A 20,882-nucleotide genomic window follows, 5' to 3' on the forward strand; every position below is an offset into this window, starting at 1 on the left:
TGCCCAAGGCTCCCAGGTCACTGCAGGACATTCCTTGAGAGTTGCCAGGCCCCAAAGCCCGGGAGAAGTGGGTGGAGGCCGGTGGCCACACCGGGTGGAGCTGCCCCGGCTCGGCTTTCCTTGATCTCAGGAGCAAGCCAGTGCACGACGGCATGGCCCGTAAGAAGGCCCCTCCCATTCTGAATTGTGCACAACCCCCCGCCACTGCGAAACACACACACACACACAAAAACACACACAAAAACACACACACACACACACACACACACACACACACACACAAACACACAAATACACACACAAACACACACACAAACACACACACATACACACACACAAACACACACACACACAAAATACACAAACACACACACACACACACACACACAAACACACACACACACAAATACACAAACACACACACACACACGTGAGTCAGCTCTGGAACTGCCAGGGAGGTTGGTGGGTAGGATGTCCAGGGGGCATTGTAGGCAGCCCCTTTGGACCCTTCCCTAAGGACATGCAGCCCAGGAGGTGGGGACACATGAGCTTCCCTGGGCAGGGGAGGGACAGGGGCTCGGGGAGGGTTCTGGGGTGAATACTGTCCCCACCACCCCATGTCCGCCTGGAAACTCAGACGGTGGCCTCTGAAGGTAGGGTCTTGGTAGACATGATGATTTAAATTAAGATGAGGTCAAACTGGATTCAGGGGAGCCCGAACCCAATATGACTGATGTCCTTAGAAGAGGAAAAGCAGAGGCACAGAGACAGGAGAGAGACCAGCCAAGCTGAGGAGCACTGAGGATGACCAGAAGCTGCACCTGGCCGGGAGAGAGCCCTTCCTGGAGTCCCTCAGGGGAGCACAGCCCCGCCGACACCCAGACTTTGGGCTTCTGGCCTCTAGCAGCATGAGGTAATGAGCTCCTGTGTCTGACGCACGCAGGGCGGGGTGACTTGGAACCCCGGGGGGTTGCTCACCCAAGACGTCAGAATCAGGACACCGTGGCCTCTGTACTACATCAGTCCACGTCCTCAAACCTGATCGAGTTTTCCAAGCCCCATCCATCCAGGAAGATGGAGAAGTGTGGTCTCTACCTTCAGAGTCAGATGCGGCCACATTTTGCTACCAGGAGCCCTGAGAAGAGGCAGTGTCTGTGGGAGTTGGAGCCAGACAGAGGTGGGTTGGGATCTCGGCGTGGCCCTTCCTGGCCCTGGAGGAGCACTGGGGCCTTGACTTCTCTGGGCCTCGGGTTTCTCGCCTGTAAAGTGGGGCCATGACCAGGCTGCTGTGAGCAACAACAGAAGGCTTGTAAAGTGCTTAGCAGGAGGCGGCGCCCACGGACATCACACCGTAAACGCGAGTCATTATTTTCACAATTCCCCAACAAAGAGGTGTGTGAAGCACAGAAGCCAGGATCTTGTGCCGGGATGTTCAATGCATCTTTTCCAGGACTTGGCACCTGGTCCTTTGCTCTCAGCCTTGGGGTCCTTGACATTTCAGCCAAGGACCCAAAGGCTGAGAGCAAAGTACCAGGTTCCAAATCTGCGAAACTGCTGCAGGGGTTGTAACGGGGGCCTCCTGTGCAGGGATTGTAACGGGGCCTCCTGTGCAGGGATTGTAACGGGGGCCTCCTGTGCAGAGATTGTAACGGGGGCCTCCTGTGCAGGGGTTGTAACGGGGGCCTCCTGTGCAGGGGTTGTAACAACGGTCTCCTGTGCAGGGGTTGTAACAACGGTCTCCTGTGCAGGGGTTGTAACGGGGGCCTCCTGTGCAGGGATTGTAACGGGGGCCTCCTGTGCAGGGGTTGTAACAACGGTCTCCTGTGCAGGGATTGTAACGGGCGCCTCCTGTGCAGGGATTGTAACGGGGGCCTCCTGTGCAGGGATTGTAACGGGGCCTCCTGTGCAGGGATTGTAACAGGGGCCTCCTGTGCAGGGGTTGTAACAACGGTCTCCTGTGCAGGGATTGTAACGGGCGCCTCCTGTGCAGGGATTGTAACGGGGGCCTCCTGTGCAGGGATTGTAACGGGGGCCTCCTGTGCAGGGATTGTAACAGGGGCCTCCTGTGCAGGGGTTGTAAGGGGGCCTCCTGTGCAGGGATCGTAACAGGGGCCTCCTGTGCAGGGATTGTAACAACGGCCTCCTGTGCAGGGATTGTAACGGGGCCTCCTGTGCAGGGATTGTAACGGGGCCTCCTGTGCAGGGATTGTAACAATGGCCTCCTCTCCTTAACGAGTCAGAGAAAATGCAAGAAGGAGGACAGCAACCCAGAGGGGATGACATGCTGAGGAGGGGCCTGGCAAAATTGTAGGTCCCATGTCTCAAAAGTGGCACTTGGGCAAGACCTGGAGTGAGTAAGGGCGCTGGGCACATGAGCCCCCGGGGAAGGAGCATTCTAGGCAGCGGGAGGAGCAAGTGCCAAGTGCCTGCACCCACAGGAGTGGGCTGGCCTGTGGGTGCAGGAGCCCTGAGCCCCGAGGTGATGAGGTCAGAGAGGTCTCAGGTGGGGTCACGCTGGTGGGGTCACAGCAGGTCCTGAAGGCCGCAGGAGGGATTTTGGGTGTTACTGAGTGGGTGGGAGTGTAGGAAGGTGCTGAGCAGAGGTGACCAGGACCCCTCTGGAGGTTCTGTGGCCGTGGAGACAGTAGCGAGGAGCCACAGCGGCCACCAAGCCAGAAATGGTGGCTTGGAACAGGTGGAACCACGGTGATGGGCAGGTGCCTTCCATTTCTCGGTACATTTAGCCAACGGGAAGAGCTAGGAGGCTTTTCTGACGGTCCAGACCTGGGGCATGAGAAGAAGAGAGGAGACAACCATGACACGAGTTTGAGGCCCCAGCAAGGTAGAGCCACCACTGATGATGGAGAAGCTGGTGGGGAACGGGCCAGGAGGGGGATGGGACGCCGCAGGGGCATGCTGAGTTTGAGAAGGCTCAGAAGCAGGCAGCCTGGCGTAGATGGTGCGGAGGCAGCTGGATAGTGGATCCAGGAATCAAGGAGCGAATCCAGGCCGGAGATGGGCTTTAGAGTTGGGACAGAGGTGGAATTTGCAGGCCTGATGGGAATGAGGTCACCGGCAGGGAGGGCAGTGGAGAGGAGAGCCCTGAAGACAGGGGCCAAGGTGGCTGGCAGGAGCGGGGTAGAGAAAGCCTTTGAAGGAGCTGGTGAGAGAGTGCCATGGAGAGTGCTGAGGGAGGTGAGCTGGGGGCCGAGAGCTGCCTGGCTTTGGGGGGAGAGGGGGCAGGTGCTTCCCTGCAAGTGGGCATTTGAGGGGAGCCTGGGAGGATGGCAGGGGTGTCCAGAGGCCAAGACAGGGAGGTGTGCCTGGGACAGGTCAGCCAGGTGCAGGAATGAGTCGGCATGGGACACAGGTGAGCAGCATGCGGGGTGCAGGTTTAAGACAGGCTCAAGGACAAGCAGGCTGAGAAGGCAGGTGGGCCCAGATCCCTCGATGTCCTGGGGCGCTGACAGGGTTCTGAGGACTTCAGGTGCGGCAGTGCCGCCCAGGAGCAGGGGCCGCTGCTTCACCGCGCATTGGCTGGAACTCCGCGGGCGCACCGTGCAGGGAGGTTAATTACCGCTGCTGTCAGGAGGCTTCCTCGCCAGCCTTCGAGGTACTCAAAAATAACTTGTACAAAATGAGTCACTTGATCCGCCAGGCCGCCGAGTCGCAGGCTTGTCTAACTGCCTCCGTGCTCCGAGGCAGGTGGGATCTTGTCACACGTGGAGTCGCTGCATTTAGCATCTTTCTCTGGGTAACAGGCCACAGTGGGGTGTGCCTGTCTCTGGTCCTTTTTCCATGGCCTGATGCTCCCACCTCTGGGGCCAGCATGAGTGCTGGTCTCTGCCCACACTGGAAGGGGCGCCTGAGCATGCCTGGACGCCTCCCAAGGGCCGGGGATCCACGGCATCACCGGTGTCGTCTGCAGCCTATGGTGCAGATGGTCTCCTTCCTGCCGACAGGTTCACACTGGACTCTGGATTCAGAACGGGAGATTCCAGTCCGATTCCAAAGCGGGAGGCTGGGAGACAAGGCGAGCTGGGCAGACGGTCCACAGGGCAGTCGGGTCTACTTCTTCCCCGCAGTGACAAAGTCAGACACAAACCCCATGATCCCAAACACAGCGAAGGCCAAGGAAGTTGTGTGCTTTGCAGCCTTTGAGGAAGAGTTGGCAAGATGTGGTTTTTTGTTTTGTTTTGTTTTTGGTGTTTTTGTTATTGTTGTTGAGACAGTCTCGCTCTGTCACCAGGCTATAGTGCAGTGGTGCAATCTCAGCTCCCTGCAAGCTCTGCCTCCCAGGTTCACACCTCCTGCCTTACCCGCCCGAATAGCTGGAACTACAGGCTCCCACCACCATGCCCGGATAATTTTTTGTATTTTTAGTACGAATGGGGTTTCACCATGTTGGCCAGGATGGTCTCGATCTCTTGACCTTGTGATCCGCTCGCCTTGGCCTCCCAAAGTCCTGGGATTATAGGTGTGAGCCACCACACCTGGCTGGCAAGATGTGTCTTTAAACCTTAAAATGTTCTGTTCCTTTTAACCCAGGAATTCCACACCTGAGGCAGGAATTGCAAGTGAATTGTCAAGTCGGCCTGTGGCATCACATGGCCACTAAAGTGGTCTTGGTGATAACAACATGTTGGGTACCACATAAAGGCCCAGTGATGGGGGGTTCAGGGACTGGCGGTCCTCGTGGGGGGCTGAGAGACAGCCCCCAAAGATGCCATGCCCTAATCCCTAGCAGCTGTGATGGTGTCACTTTTCATGGTAAGAGGGACTTGGCAGAGGGAATTAGATTAAGGATTTTGGAATTAGGAGATTATCCCAGACTTCCCAGGTGGGTGCAGGAGGAGCAGGGGCAGAGAAGGGCACGTGTTGGTGGCTTCAGGGAGAGAGAGAGGGATGTGAAGATGCCTCGAGGCTGGCTTTGAAGGTGGAGGAGGCCAGCCGAGGAATGCAGGTGCCTGGAGAAGGTGGAAATGTCGAAGAAATGACTGTCCTTGAGCCTCCAGGAAGAATGAAGTCTGTGGGCACCTTGTCTGCAGGGCTTCGGGCCTCGGCAGCTGGGAGGCCACCCTTGTGTTGTCTGAAGCCACTGTGTGTGAGAGTGTGTTGAGAGCTGCGGGAAGCTACGTGGCAGGAGGTTATTGGGCCACACCCCCTCAAGAATGTTCCAGGCTCATGCTGAGTGGGGGAGGCAGGCTGCAGGCAGGTGCGGGGCGATTGCACCTCTGTCCATTGGTTAGGGACCTATGGGGCATTTCCTGGGCACTGCCAGGTGGGAGGGGAGGCCGGGAGTGGGGCCCTGAGCCAGGCCAGCCGGGAGGCCTGAGTGTGGCCTTCTGAGGGCGGGAAGACTAGATGGAGAGGTGGACGGGGCGTCTAGGGGGTTGCGGGGAGGAGACCCCAGGGCAGCTGAGGGCCGAGAGCATGAGGCAGCCTCCCTGGAGCCCAAGGGAGGAGCAGCAGCTTCAGCTCAGGCCCAGGGGAATGAGGCTTCAGGCAGGACCTGCGTGGCAGTGTCCAGGCTGGGAGAGGCAGGCTTTGAGGTAATCAAGCTCGTATTTTTACTTAGTACTTCATTCCTGTTAGGAAGCCGCTGAGAGATCACAGGCTCAGCCAGGGACTGGGCCTGCTGCACCCCCTCACCCGGCACTGGGCCCGCACCCAGGACCTCGTGAATGAAGAGTGGCCACTTGGCCTGGACTGGGGGGAGCTGCTGATGAGGTGGGGGAGGGACCCTTCTTAGGCAGCAGGGCCTTTGTCAGACTCTAGGCCCCTGAGCCAAAGCCTGGTCATGAGGACACAGCCCTGCCTTTCCCTGCCCCTGGGGGGGCCCACACCCCACCTCCTGCACGGAGGTACCACCCCAGTGGTGAGCCTGGCCCCTGCTGAGACCACATCAGCGCCTCCGCCTGCCCTAGCCCTGCTGAGACTGCGCCAGCACCCCTGCCTGCCCCAGCCCATGTCGCTCCATTAGCCGGACCTGCCCACAGCCTCTCCTGCCCGCTACGCTCCAGGCCACGGAGTGCTGCCTCCACCGTCCGCAGCCTCTGAGGGCGGGCTTCGGTTCAGGCCCCTGCGGTGTCTGCTGTGTTGGTCCAGCTCCGTCCCACAGGCCGCTCCCCAGCATGTCTCACTGACACCACATGCTCCACAGGCCACGCTGAGCTCACCATTCCCCAGACCCCACCCCGGCCCCCTCCTGGCCGACGCTTCTCCATCCTCGCACTGTTCAAGCCAGGAGTCTGCCTCACCCTCCGCCTCACACCCTCCATCTGCAGACAGCACCGGTAATGTTCCTTAAACGTCTCTGGACTGCCCTAACCCCATGCCCAGCGCCTCCGCCCAGTCCAGGCCTTTTCAACCACCACCCAGCACATCCCTGCCTCCTTCTGATGCCACCATCAGTCTCACACCCGACCCACCTTCGTGCTTCTGTTGGACCTGACCCAGACCACCCCTGTCTAAATTTCTCTATGGCTCCCCAGCCTCCTCGGCCAGCTTCGCACCCCGGCCCATGCTCAGGCTCTCCATGTCCTGCTCCTGCTGGCTCTTCAGCTTCCTGAGGCTGTCCCGGCCGTGACCTCCCTGCAGTTCTCCCAGCACACCTGCTGTCCCTTTCCTCCAGCATCCCCTGTCCCCTCTTCTTGCCCGTTATCTCCTTATTGTTGACAACCCTCAAAGTCTTGACCTCCAGGAAGTTCCCTCCTGGGTGGAGCTTACCTTTCTGTGCACTCCCAGGGCCCGGGCCCCTCCTGTTGCACCTGTGCTGAGACTGAGGGGGCTGGCCTGATCCACCCCCATCCCAACATGCCCCACATATGCTGGGCCTAGGGACGGCGGCTCTGTAGATTTGGGTCCTGATGGACCTGTGTCCCTGGGGCCTTGAACTAGAGGAGCAGCCGATGGAAACGGGAAGGAACAGAAGCACGTGCCATGCACAGAGGGTGGGTGCCGCTAGGGCCAGTGAGTGCTTAGGGTCCCACAGATGAGGGAGGGCGCGGCTCAGAGGGCCGTGACACAGGTATGCACAGCTGCAAGTCTGCCTCTAGAATGGGAGTGCAGAGACCCCACCCCAGCCCCAGCCCAGGCTGCTCACAGTCTATCCCATCAGCTCCTCCTTTTATCTCCTTAACATAGACCTTGGTTTGTGGTGCATCCTTTGATCCCTCAGGAGTCTATCATCTCCGCTGATCCCCACGTCCTTCCCGGCAGGAGTGTTGCTAAGGTTGATGGACCGGTGGGGGCCCAGGACCTCCCAGTGCTGGAGGCAATGCCAGCTTCCACCCGAGAGAGTTCCCCCCATGACCCCTGTGGCAGATTCAGCTGACGCTGCTCTGCAGGCTCGGCCCCCCAGCAAGGATTCTGAGGGCGGAGGCGCAGTGGTCCCACTGCAGGGTCAGTTTTGGGGCCAGGTGGCTGCTAAGGAGGAATCACAGCTTTGAGTCTCATCCGTGCTTGATTTAGATTATATTTAGACATTCTCCTTGGGACAGCAGGTGCCCAGGGAGAGGGGTGCACAGACAGGGCAGGGACCTGAGAAAGCTGCTGTGGACTGAATTGTGTCTCCCTAAAATTTACACGTTGGAGCCCTAACCCCTGATGGGATGGTGTTTGGAGAGTGGGGTGGGATGAAGGAAGGCTGCTGGGTTGTTTGGATGATGATGCTATTTAGCTGCAAATGTGGGCCGTTCTTGAAGACGACAGAAAAAATGACTGCAAGGGAATTTAGAGATCATCTGGCCACTGCCTTGATTCAGCTGGCCAGGTGGCCTTGGGTGGGACTGCCTTGCAGAGTCCTGAGGATGGAACTCTGGCCCAGCAAAGCCACAGGGGCAGGGGCCTTTCAGAGACCCGTGTGTCAGGCCTGCCTGCCAAGTGGTGCGGTGACGCTGCCTCCTCAGTGTGCCCGGAGAGGATTCTGCAGCCTTAATAGCGGATGCAATTGGCCTTGCTAAGTTGTAGACATGCGTGGCACCCATCACTTCTTCTTTCTTTCTGATTTCTCCCTTTTGGACTGGGAATGTCTATCCCATGCCTGTCCCACCATGGCGTTTTGGAAGCGCGTAACTTGTCTGTTTTCACAGGTTCGCAGCTGGAGAGGAATTTTGCCTTAGGATGGATCACACCCTTGAGGCTCATCCATGTTTGATTTGTATTATATTTAGATAGAGACATTGGACTTTAGTCTTTAGAGTCGATGCCGGAATGTGTTAAGACTGTTGGGACTCAATAGAGTCCGTGTGTTCTGCATATGAGAAAAACGTGAATTTCAGGGGACCAGAGGCAGAATGCTATGGACAGAATGGTATCACCCCAAAATTCCTAGGTTGAAGCCCTAACCCCCCAGGTGATAGTATTTGGAGTGGGGCACTTGGGAGATGATCAGGTTTGGACGAGGGCCTGAGAGTGAGGCCCTTATGATGGGACCAGTGTCCTTTCAGAGGAGATGCTCGAGCTCTGTCCATGTGAAGATACAGTGGAAAATCAGTGTGGCCGTGAGCAAGCCAGAAGGAGGCCCTCCCCAGAACCCGACCATGCCTGCACCTGGATTGTGGACTTCCAGCCTCCAGAACCATAAGAGTGAACGTTGGTGTCCAAGCCCCGCCTGTGGTGTGTTGTCATGGCAGCCCAAGCACACAAATACAGAGGATTCCTTGGGCTTTGTCCCCTGGTAGGAAATGTCTCTGGTCTGAGGACCGGAGGGCCGAGATCCCCCTTATCCTGAGCAGCCACAGTGGGGGTCTCGAATGATTCCTCAGTGACCTCCTGTATTATTCTGTTCTCACGCTGCTCTGAAGAAATACCTGAGATTGGAAGGTTTATAAAAAAAGAGGTTTAATTGACTCACAGTTCCGCACGGCTGGGGAGGCCTCAGGAAACTTACGGTCATGGCTGAAGGCACCTCTTCGCAGGGCAGCAGGAGAGAGAATGAGAGCCAGCGGGGAAATGCCAGACACTTATAAAACCATCAGCTCTCCTGAGACTCACTCACTATCATGAGAACAGCATGGGGGGAGCTGCCCTCAGGATCCGGTTCCCTCCACCTGATCCCACCCTTGATGCCTGGGGATTATCACAATTCACGGTGAGATTTGGGTGGGGACAAGGAGTCACACCACATCACCTCCCCAGTTCCATCCATGAACACACGTCTTTGAACTATAGGAGCCATTACAGATTGCCAGATGGTGTTTTGACTTACACACCGTTGACCTTCAAAATGTTTAAACATTTTTTCAATTAGGTGACAACATTTAAGAATAAGGTAATTGTATATTCAGCAAGTTTAGATTTCTAGCTTCCTTTGGGATAATGCCACAGGGCTCCCCCACCTCCAGTGTGCAGGGGCAGAGGGGCGGCCACCCCTCAGGGTGTGCTCTCCCCACCTGAGCGCCGGCTGCCCTTCACTATTGCTCTTGAGCTACATTTCTACCGCGGAGTCTCATGTCCGTGGCCTCCATCAAAGGTGGGATAATGGCAGAGCCTGGGTAGGTCTCTCTCTCTCGCTTGACGGCCCCCCTCCAGGAAGCCCAACCCTGTGGTCATGAGCTTTCATGGTTCTCAGGTCCTCCAACCTAATCAGGAGGTCACATGCCCTGTGGTATGACAGACATGGCAGGTGACCACGTACCCACTGCCCTTTGAATAGCAGTGGTAAGGACCAGACATACATGAAAAGGTATCCAGAAGGCGCATTCAGGGTGTAGCAGTTGATATGGGAAGGGACAGGCATGATACTGCATGATCTCTTTGTTCACTAACGTGCTGTCAAAGCACTCGCTGCACACCAGAGCCTGGACGGGGCGCTGGGACTCACTGGTGAGGCCTGAGACCTCCGCCCCAGCCGCGGCCTCTCTAGGCCTCAGTTTCCCTGCCTGTGATGCGAATGGGCTGGATTAGGAGTCCTGGGGGATTCCAGCCATGCTCTCCTGGGAGGTCAGGACATAGAATGTAATAAAATGGGGTCTCAGGCCTGCACCCAACATTCAGGCCAGACCGAGGCTCCTCCCTGTAGCTGCCTCCACCAACCTGAAGAGAAATGTCTAGAACCTGTGGTAGAGATTCCTGTGCTGGCAATGTCCAGACCTCCTTCTCTTCCTGGGCACATGGGAGGACGTTGCGGGAGTCCCTGTGGTCAGGTGGGGCCATGTGACCAGCTGCAGCCAATGGACTGTGAGTGGAAGGATGGGCTAGGCAGGTAGGAGTCGGTGTGGGTTCTCTGCATCCTCCCTCATGCCCTGACAAGCAACCCCAGAAGCCATCTACTGAGCCCCTGGAACCTGCAGCACAGACTAGGGGTGCAGGTTGCCAAGTACCTACAGCCCTGGTCTGCAATGGCATAGCCTGACGTGACAACATTTAAGAACAGGGTTCATTTGTTACCAAGCATAACCTCACCTGTGCTGATCAAAACATTACGGGGCTTCTCTTCCACACTTCCCCCAACACCACCTTGAGGTAAGGGTTCCCCTTGGGAGCAGCTCTGAGGAACTGTGGCTGCTGCCTCGGTCCCCTGCCCCTCCGTTCATGGGGCAGGGTCCAGGTTTTCAGCAGTGTGTCTTCCACACTGTTTCGAGCTAAGTGCCTGCTCAGCATCTGGGTAGATTGTGCAGATGAGACCAGGAAGACCTACAGTAAGTGCAGCCACTGGATTGGAGTCCACAGAGGCAGGTCCACATCAGAGATGGGAGCTCCTTGTGTGCCAGGATCTCATCAGTAAAAGCGGGTAATCACAGGACCCATTTTGCAGAGTGGAGTAGGGAGCAAGGGGTCCGTGCCACACCACACTGAGCAGGGCCTGCACTGACAGGGATGGGAAGGCTGGTGGCCTGGGACCCACTGAGACTAGGATGGCCAACCCAGAGCCACTCGCTGCTGCTCCTGGGAACACTGGGTCAATAGTCACTCAGCAAGCCTGTGCTGGACCCAGGGGTGGGCCCTGCCTGTCCTCCACTCCTGTGACCAAGGGACCCCCTGCTGCCTGCAACACAAAGGCCACATGCCCCAGGCTGGCCCAGTAGGGTCCCTTTTCTGTAGGATGCATCGTGATGTCTGTAACTGCCCTTCCACAGGACAGGTGGGTTTTTCCCGGCAAGCTCTGGAGCTTCCCAGGCCCACATCCATCCTGGCCCCTGAGCACTGGCTCAAAGGCAGGAACAGAGGCCAGGAAGCCAGTGGGCTGCGTAGGAAGACCGAGGGCCAGAACCAGCTTCACCACATCCTGGCTGTGGGACTCTGGCAAGCTGCCCCATCTCCAGAGGAATTAGGCCTTCCCACCAAAAATCAAAGAAGAATATGCCCGTGGGGCAGGGCCACTGTGAGGATGATGAGATATGGCACAGACAGACAGAGGGCACAGAGGTCACAGAGAGGCAGGGGGCAGGACTGGCCTTCATAAAGCAGGTGCCTCCGTCCGATGTGCCCTCAACCCTGAGGAGGGGGGCACCTCTCCCCCAGGCAGGCAGGAGCGACCGTCTTACTTATTTCTCCCACAAACACTAGGTAGCATGTGTTCGGGTCAGCCCCCACTCTAAGTACTTTGCAATACTAGCTCATCCCATTCTACTTATGCCAGATGACAGCTCAAGAAGGAAAACTGGGATATTCTCATATGGTATGACGTAGTGGAGTATGGCATACTGTAGTATAGTGCAGTCAGCTGCAATAGAGTACCCTATCAACTGATGGCGTGGGTAGAGTGCAGTACAGTCTGATGGAGGGGGTATAGTATAGTGGAGTATAATAGAGTGTAGTACAGCCTGATGGAATGGGTATAGTACAGTATAGTGGAGTATTGTGTGCAGTACAGCCTGATGGAGTGGGTATAGTATAGTATATTGCAGTATAGTAGAGTGTAGTACAGCCTGATGGAGTGGGTAGTGTATAGTATAGTGGCATAGAATAGAGTGTAGTTCAGCCTGATGGAGTGGGTATAGTGTAGTATGGTGGAGTATAGTAGAGTGCAGTACAGCCTGACGGAGCAGGTACTGCATAGTATAGTGGGTATAGTATAGTGGAGTAAAGTAGAGTAGAGTATACTGGAGTATAGTAGAGTGCAGTACAGCCTGATGGAGTGGGTAGTGTACAGTATAGTGGAGTGCAGTACAGCCTGATGGAGTGGGTAGTGTATAGTGGAGTATAGTATAGTATAGTATAGTATAGTATAGTATAGTATAGTATAGTATAGTATAGTATAGTATAGTGGAGTATGGTATAGTGCAGTACCGCCTGATGGAATGGGTAGTGTATAGTATAGGGGAATATAGTTGAGTGCAGTACAGCCTGATGGAGTGGGTAGTGTATAGTATAGGGGAATATAGTTGAGTGCAGTACAGCCTGATGGAGTGGGTAGTGTATAGTATACTGGAGTATAGTAGAGTGCAATACAGCCTGATGGAGTGGGTATAGTATAGTATAGTATAGTGTAGTATAGTATAGTGCAGTACGGCCTGATGAAATGGGTAGTGTATAGTATAGGGGAGTATAGTTGAGTGCAGTACAGCTTGATGGAGTGGGTAGTGTATAGTATACTGGAGTATAGTAGAGTGCAGTACAGCCTGATGGGGTGGGTATTGTATAGTATAGTGGGTATAGTATAGTGGAGTATAGTAGAGTAGAGTATAGTGGAGTATAGTTGAGTGCAGTACAGCCTGATGGAGTGGGTAGTGTATAGTATACTGGAGTATAGTAGAGTGCAATACAGCCTGATGGAGTGGGTATAGTATAGTATAGTATAGTGTAGTATAGTATAGTGCAGTACGGCCTGATGAAATGGGTAGTGTATAGTATAGGGGAGTATAGTTGAGTGCAGTACAGCTTGATGGAGTGGGTAGTGTATAGTATACTGGAGTATAGTAGAGTGCAGTACAGCCTGATGGGGTGGGTATTGTATAGTATAGTGGGTATAGTATAGTGGAGTATAGTAGAGTGCAGTACAGCCTGATGGAGTGGGTAGTGTATAGTATAGTGGAGTATAGTGGAGTGCAGTACAGCCTGATGGGGTGGGTATAGCGTAGTATAATGGAATGGAGTGTCTCGCAGTATAGCAGTGCTTAGTGTAGCAGAGTATGGTATGGTGTGATTTAATGTAGCATAGTAGAGCATAAATGAGGAAGGCATAGAATAGCACGAATCATAGCATGATGAGCAACCTGAGGCTAGAGAACTTAAGTGATATCCCCAAGGTCCCCAGCTCCTAAGTTTCAGAGCCTATGTTCTAACGCAGACCTGTTAGGCTCCAGGGCTGTGTTCCCCACTGTGTCTTGCCAGCAAAGAGCCTTCACTCAGGAAACAGACCTCACCAGTCCTGACAAGTCAGAGGCTGACCAACCATGAACTGATTTCAAGGGAATGCTTTTGGGTCTGCCAGCTGGGGGCTCAAGAGGATGGTTCAGCATCTGTGCCACCTCCAGGTGTGAGGTGGCCAGGGGGGCAGTGGACGGGGCCTAGGGGTCATAAGGTGTTCTGGACCTTTGACGTTGGTGGTCTCTAAGCCTTGAGGCTGGAGAACACCATGGGGGCTGAGGTTAGACAGCTCTGAGTCTGGGGGCATGCTCCAACCAGAGGTAGGACCATGTGAGGAGAGAAGGGGAACGCCATGGATTTGGGGGAGAGGAGCTCCTGGAAGCCAAGAGAAGGATGTGTCTCCTGGGAGGAGGCTGATGTCTGAGGCTGAAAGGCCAAGTGCAAAGCATTCTGAGAACCAACTGCTGGATTCAGGAACACAGGGGCACTGGGGACAGGTTGTGAGTGGTTTGGGGGGTGAAGGAGAAGGTGGGGCCAGGATAGGACCATCAGGGACGTGAGCACATGCACGTCTCTGCCTAGCTGGCAGTCTGTCTTCCCAACAAGCAAGCCCTTTCTGCCCTGGCGTCACGTTGTGTTCTAATCATAATAATTACCAGAGCATGATGAACTCTTACTGCGTGCCCTGCGTGGGGCTCAGATATCTGGGCTGGTGGAATGTCCTTGTGAAGTGCTGGTCACTGAAGACCTCCCCGAGGTGTGCGTGCGTGGGAGCACGTGTGATCGTGTGGCCCTGGAGCACTGGACCAGGAATCCCACGTGGGGCTTTGCCCTCCAGCCCTGCCCCTCACCCTCACCCACCAACCACTGTGTGGCGTTGTAGGATCCTAGGGAAATACCATTTTGAGAGCTCCCTGTCGCCTCCAGGGGCCCTGGCACCAGCCACAGCACTCAGCATGTGCCTCGGTCGCTGCAGGATCACGGTTGCTTATGTGTCCAGAGGCAGAGCTGGAGGTGGAGCAGGGGGCTGAGTTTCACTTCCAGTCCCTTTGGGTGCCTGAAGGAAATCATCTCATTCCCACTGAAAGCCTCAGTGTCCCGGAGTCAGGCAGAGGTAAGCGAGTCCTCCATGGGCACGTTCTCAGCCAGGCGATCGTCATCCCAGCCCGCACAGCCGCCCCAGATCCTCAGCGCCTCTCTCCAGCTTCCTATGCTACTGTCCCCAGCTGCCTGGAGCTCAGCGGCTTCACCACAGTGCGAGTTCCATCTCTTGCAGCTGTGGAAGCCAGAAGTCTAAAGTCAAGGGGTCAGTGGGGCTGGGTCCTCCTGGAAGCTCCCTGGGAGATTCTGTTTCCTTGCCTTTTACAGCTTCTAGAGGCTGCCTGCATTCCTTGGGTTGTGGCCCCTTCCTGGAATCACAGCAGCCTCTTGTGTCCATCATCCCATCTCTGACTCCAACCCTCCTCCTCCTGTGAGGATGCTTGTGATTTAGGGAGCCACCCGGATCACCCAGGACCGTCTTCCATCTCCAGATCTTCCATGCATCCCTTCGGCAGCTCTTTCCCCCTGCAAGAGAACATACTTCCGGTTTCAGGGGTTAGGGCCTGGGCACAGTTGGGGGCCCTCTTTCCTTTGGCAGGACACCCCCACCTGAAGGCACACTGACTCTGCTAGCTGCCCTCGGCATCTGTAGCACTGGCCTCGGTCTCAGTGACCCACACAAGTTCCGGATGTGCTGAAAACAGGAGGAGGAGCCGCCTGGCCTCAGCCCTCCCGTCTTTTGAAAGGAGTTGACCCAATAGCATGTCACAGAGTTGCTGTGCAGGTCAGAGGATGTGGTGTGTTGAAATAGGTGACACACGACCCCACCCTACAGATGCTAGCTGCTGAGGGTGACAGCATCAGGGTCAGTCTGCCACGTCCCCGGGAGGGCCATGGAGGGAGGCCCACAGGGACCTCAGACTGCACACCCGCAGAGGCGGCTGCCGAACCCCGACCAGGGGACCCCCACCCACCAGAGCTCAGGTGACGAGGGCCTCGTGGGTGGGCGCTTTGCTCATCACTGAGGTCGCCTGCTTGGGGGAAAGACACTTTTCCCTGAAGTGCCTGCTCCCAGGCTGGCTCCTGAATGTCAGCTCAGCTGAATCAGAAAACACAGGGCTGCACAGAGCCCGCAGGGTGCTGGGAAGAACCTCTAGAGGCTCTCCTGACGCTGACTTCCCGTGCGTCTGAGGGGCTCCCGCCTCTGAGTGGGGCTCAGAATCCCCCTAGGAGAGATCAGGCCATTGAAGGAATCCCGGCGTGGCCGGGCGGAAGCCTCCCGGGAGTGTAGGGTGGGGCCACGGCGTCTGGCTGGTGGCATTCTCGCCAGCGATGGCTTCATTCAAACTCAAACTAAGTTCAATAGAGGAGTCTTAATTCCAGAGCAAACCAGATGGGGCCACTCCTCTGCTTAAAAACCTTCTGTGCCCCTCATCAGAAGAGAATTCCCAAACACCTTTGTGGGGAACCCTAAGGCCCACTGCCCCACGTCCTGCCTCACCATGGCCCTCAACACCCAGGCATCCATGTGGGCCACCAGCCTCTGGGGAGACTTACCCCTTTGGCCTGGAGTGGCCGGCTCTGGCTCCCACTGGCATGCCTGCAGGCAGCTCCATCCCGACAGGCCAAACCCCAAGAGAGACCCTCAAAGGCTCCCCCCGACCCCCGTGCACCTCACAGGAGGCTGCTCACCTGCACAGTTTCCTGAAATGCCACGAGGCCCTCAAAGCTGGGCCCTGCAGGCGAGTCAGGCCTGGGCAGCTGCATCCACTCAGATCTGACCAGGGCTGGTGTCCAGGGGCAGCTTCATAAACACCACACACAACTGCCCGCACGGAGGTCACACCAGCACCCCCTCCCTGCACTGAGCACATTGCAGACGCTGCCTGTCTTCCTCTCCACTGCCCATGGGGTAGACAGATCCTGTCCTGCTTCCACAGATGGGGAATCAGGGGCTTAGAGGACCAGCTCCATGCTCCAGGCTCCACGCTCCACGCTCCACATGGTGCATTCAGTTCTCACCACGACCACCAGGCAATCCAGGGTGCACAGCACCACGACACCCCTCCAGCCAAAGCCCCAGGCCAGGGGGGGCTTCTCCAAGTCACAGAGCTGGGCGGGCAGAGACAAGGCTGAGAACGGTGAAGAAACGGGCCAGGCAGCAGATTGGTGTGAGTGTGGCAGCTGTGCCCAATGGGCGCCGAGCGCCAGGCTCTGAGGCAGGGCTTGCTACCACACCCCGCAGCTACCCTGAGGGTCCACATCGTCACCCTGCTGTGCGGTGAGGAGCTCAGAGAGGTCAGGGCCACGCGCAGCTTCATGGCCCCGTGTTCGTTGCCGCATCTGCTTCCTGTGTGACTACCATGGCTTAGATGTCTGTCCCCTCAGACCTCACGTTGACATTTGATCTCCAGTGTTGGTAGTGGGGCCTCATGGGACTTGTTGGGTCCTGGTGGGGGAGAGGGGTGAGTGCGCACCCATGGGAGCTGGCTGTTGAGAAGAGCCCAGCAATTCCCGCCTCTCTCTCCATGTGGTCTCCGCACACACAGGCTCCCTTCACCCTTCGCTGTGAGCGGAGGCATCCCGAGGCCCCCAGCAGAGGCAGGTACTGGCTTCTGTACATGGTTCCTGTGCAGCCTGCAGAACCACCAGCCAAAGAAACCCCTGTTCTCTCTACCTCGCTGAGCCTCAGGTGCTCCCTGATAGCAACGCAGACGGACTAAGCCAGCGACCTTGGGAAAGGTACTTAACCTCTCAGCGCCTCCCCTCCAAGATCTGTTTGGATCCACTCAGGGTCCCAGCTCTGCTTCAGGAGATGATGATCCACCGGGGTGTCTGACCAATGGTCAGGAGAGACCCCGTGACAATGACGTCTCAGGCAAGGACGGCGGGCAGGACCACGCCTCCAGGGCCTCCAGGCAGCGAGCCCGCTCTGCAGCTCGGCAGGGGGGTCGGCAAGCGTGCTGGGCCCTGGGCCGTGCCAGGCTAGAGGAGTGAGGTCTGGCCCTGTCACTCACCCATCTGAGACCTTCTGGGACTCCCAGTCACCTAAGCCCAAGAGGTACAGCCTGGCAGCCGCCTGGCCCTGGTGTGCTCTGACCCATGGTGACTCGAGCCTCCAGCTGGAACACCCTTCCCTTCTGCCTCCGTCACTGCACCAGGCTGCCCATGAGACTCCAGCCCCTCACACAGGTCCTGACCCTCCCTACACAGGGGGAGCCAGGTGCAAACCTGGGTTGCCGATCCCAGGGCCCAGCTCCCAACCCCTCCACTCTTGGCTGGCTGTCCATCCACGCCTCCCTCGCTCTGGGAGGCCCTGGTCCAGGCTCACAGGCTTGTCAGTTCCACCCCTCTGCTGATGGCGCCTGGATCTGCACCTCCAGCCCCAACATCACCCTGGAAGACCAGGCTTATATATCAGCGATCTCCACTTGGTGGCCTAACAGGCATCACATAAAAGCCAAATCTTTTACTTCCCAGCTCAAAGCCTGTTGTAGTCTTCCCCATCTCAGCCACTGGCCAATCCGTGCTTCTACCTCTCGGGGTCAGCCCTGATTCCTCTCTCTCCGTCTCCGTCTCTGCCGGCTTCCCAATGGCTGGTGAATCCTGTCAGCTCTCCCGTCAGCCACCATCCGGAGCCCAGCCTGGTCTGCGCCACCAGCCTTGAGCATCTGCTTCTCCCTGGTGCCCTGGTCTTGCCCTTACCAGCCCTTCCCCACACAGCACCAGGGGCACCTCTGCAACAGAAGGCAGAACTTGTCCCTCTTCTGCTCAGAACCTTCCAGTGAGCTCTGAGCCACTCAGAGTCTAATCTGAAGTCCCTCCACAGCCTCCGAGGCCCAAGGGATCTGACCTCCTGCCCCTTTCTCCCCTCCTCTGGTTCACAACTCTGTGCTATACCTGAACTGCACCGCACGCCTCTGCGCTACATCCCAACAGCACCGCAGGCCTCTGCACTGCGTCCTGACGGCACCACACACCTCTGTGCTAGTCCCAGACCACACCACACACCTCTGTGCTAGGCCCAGACCACACCGCACACTTCTGTGCTATGCCCGGACCGCACCGCACACCTCTGCGCTATGCCCGGACCGCACCGCACACCTCTGCGCTACAGCCTGACCGCACCGCACGCCTCTGTGCTAGGCCCAGACCGCACCGCACGCTTCTGTGCTAGGCCCGGACCGCACCGCACACCTCTGTGCTATGCCCGGACCGCACCACACACCTCTGTGCTAGGCCCAGACCACACCGCACACTTCTGTGCTATGCCCGGACCGCACCGCACACCTCTGCGCTACAGCCTGACCGCACCACACACCTCTGTGCTAGGCCCAGACTGCACCGCACGCTTCTGCCCTATGCCCTGACTGCATCACACACTGCCGCCCGGGTCCTGCCCTCTCTGGGGGAGGTGCTGCCCGAAGTCTCCTGGGTCTGCTCCAGTGCCCCTTTCTAGGGAAGGGACCTTCCCTGACCCCACATATGTAATGAAAACCCCCCACGGTCTCTCTCTACCACTCTTGCTCTACATTCGTTTCCTTCTTAGCTCTCAGCCCCACCTGGCACAGGTGCCTCCGGGTTGATCGTCACTCTCTCCCACTAGAATGGAAGCTCTGGGTGTGGCTCTTGGTGCCTTGGTTTTCTGCTGCATTCCTCATGCCTAGAACAGACAGGCACATAGATATTCCCAATAAGCATCTGTGGAATGAACCTGCCATCATTTGGGGGGATATTTTTTATTGCTATATAATACAAGAGTTGTACATATTTTGGGAGTGCATGTAATATTTTGATACATGTATACAGTGTGTAATGATCAAATCAGGGTAATTAGGACATCTGTCACCTGCAACATTTGCCTGCCCACTCATTCTTCTTCCTGGGGGTCTCCTCTGTGCCAGACACCACCGCGAGTGCCAGAACCAATGAACTCAGCGACATTCCATTTCACGTTTGAAATCTACATCAAGGGTAAATCTCCAGGGTTACCAAAAGATCAGTGAAATTCATTCTCAAGGACCCAGATTAAATTTAAATAGAAAAGCACTATTTATCCAATCCAGGAAAACATTTATATAAATGTGCTTATATAATGCATAAAAATGCCAAGAAAAGCTACTTGTGCGGTCACATCAGCATTTCTCACGCGGAACACGGCATATGCTGAAACCACTCAAATCCGCTCTGAACCTTCAGGTCTTAAAGCTCTGAGATTAATCCTACATGCTTTTCCCCTTAAGAAATATGTCCTTTCTTTGTTTTACTCCTAAGTGGCTGCAGGTTTTGCGATTTCAAGATGAAATGAAGCCATCCCACGGGGTGGTGAGCCCAGATCTTTATGATAAACATTCTTCTTTTGTTTTTCTCAAATTTGTGAAGACTTGTTGGTCTCCGTGGGGGAGACGTCAGGTCCCGGAGGGGTCAATCCGATTAGTGGCTAATCTCTCCGTGCTGGGAGCCCAGTGCAGGGGACCTTCCTAGTGCCTGAGATCAGCTTCCAGAGGTTTCGTCCCTGCCTGCAGCACTCAGAGCTTCCTCAGAACCTGTCTTCCACAGAACCTTTTGTTCTAGAAATAGCAGGTGATTGACAATTCGTTCCTCCGAGTTGAAAAATAGTTAAATGAATTAGACGTTCTCAGAAACGCCACATTTGAATTGGGGGGTGTTGATTCAAATACTGGAAGAGAAATCATTTTGAATTTTTAAGAAATGATGGAATATGTATTTTTTCTTTTGTATTTTTGAGGTGGGTGACAGAAAATCAGTGAATTTTTTAAAACCTGGAATTGTTTAAAAAATATATCATGTTATGTGTGACAAATTTCCTGGTCCCTGGTTGCAGCAGATTTTATTTGGAGGAAATTTTTCGAAAGCATAAATCTATTATCTTCCCACTCGCTCATTAGCAACTCCCTGCTGCCAGAAGCAAATGTTTTGCTCTGGGCCATCCAGTGACCCCCTTGCATTGGATCCTGGAATTCTGTGTTGGCAACCTGTGTATGTGTTCCCAAGGAAAACGTGGAAAGTGCTTGTTTAAAAAGAAACCAGTAAGGCGCAGTGGCTCACGCCTGTAATCCCAGCACTTTGGAAGGCCAAAGCAGGTAGCTCACCAGAGGTTAGGCGTTCAAGACCAGCCTGGCCAAAATGGTGAAACCCTGGTTCTACTAAAAAAAAATACAAAAAAATTAGCTGGGCGTGGTGGGGGCGCCTGTATTCCCAGCTACTCAGGGGGCTGAGGCAGGAGAATTGCTTGAAACCAAGAGGCAGAGGTTGCAGTGAACTGAGTTCGGGCCACTACACACCAACTTGGGCAACAAGAGTGAAATTCTGAAAGAAAAAGAAAGAAAGAAGGAAGGAAGGAAGGAAGGAAGGAAGGAAGGAAGGAAGGAAAGAGAGAAAAAGGAAGGAAGGAAGGAAGGAAGGAAAGAAGGAAAGGAAAGAGAAAGAAAGAAAGAAAGAAGGAAAGAAAGAAAGAAAGAGAAAGAAAGAAAGAGAAAGGAAGGAAGGAAGGAAGGAAGGAAGGAAGGAAGGAAGGAAGGAAGGAAGGAAGGAAGGAAGGAAGGAAAGAAAGTGAGGGAGGGAGA

At 55.7% G+C, this 20,882-nt stretch overlaps 1 protein-coding gene across 5 annotated transcripts in view; it reads left to right on the forward strand.

Annotated features, from left to right (window-relative positions):
- Nucleotides 1-20,882, forward strand: part of LRPAP1 (LDL receptor related protein associated protein 1) — a 768,843-nt gene that overhangs the window by 424,394 nt on the left and 323,567 nt on the right. The window contains exon 1 of one of the 5 annotated variants that reach the window (XM_050792187.1): nt 19,958-19,961. The exons of the other annotated variants lie outside the window; for them this stretch is intronic. The gene's annotated coding sequence lies outside the window, so the exon portion shown is untranslated. Of the gene's footprint in view, nt 1-19,957; nt 19,962-20,882 lie in introns of those variants that run through there. 5 annotated transcript variants of the gene reach the window in all.

This window comes from Macaca thibetana, chromosome 5, assembly GCF_024542745.1.
Source record: "Macaca thibetana thibetana isolate TM-01 chromosome 5, ASM2454274v1, whole genome shotgun sequence".
Lineage (NCBI taxonomy): Eukaryota > Metazoa > Chordata > Mammalia > Primates > Cercopithecidae > Macaca > Macaca thibetana.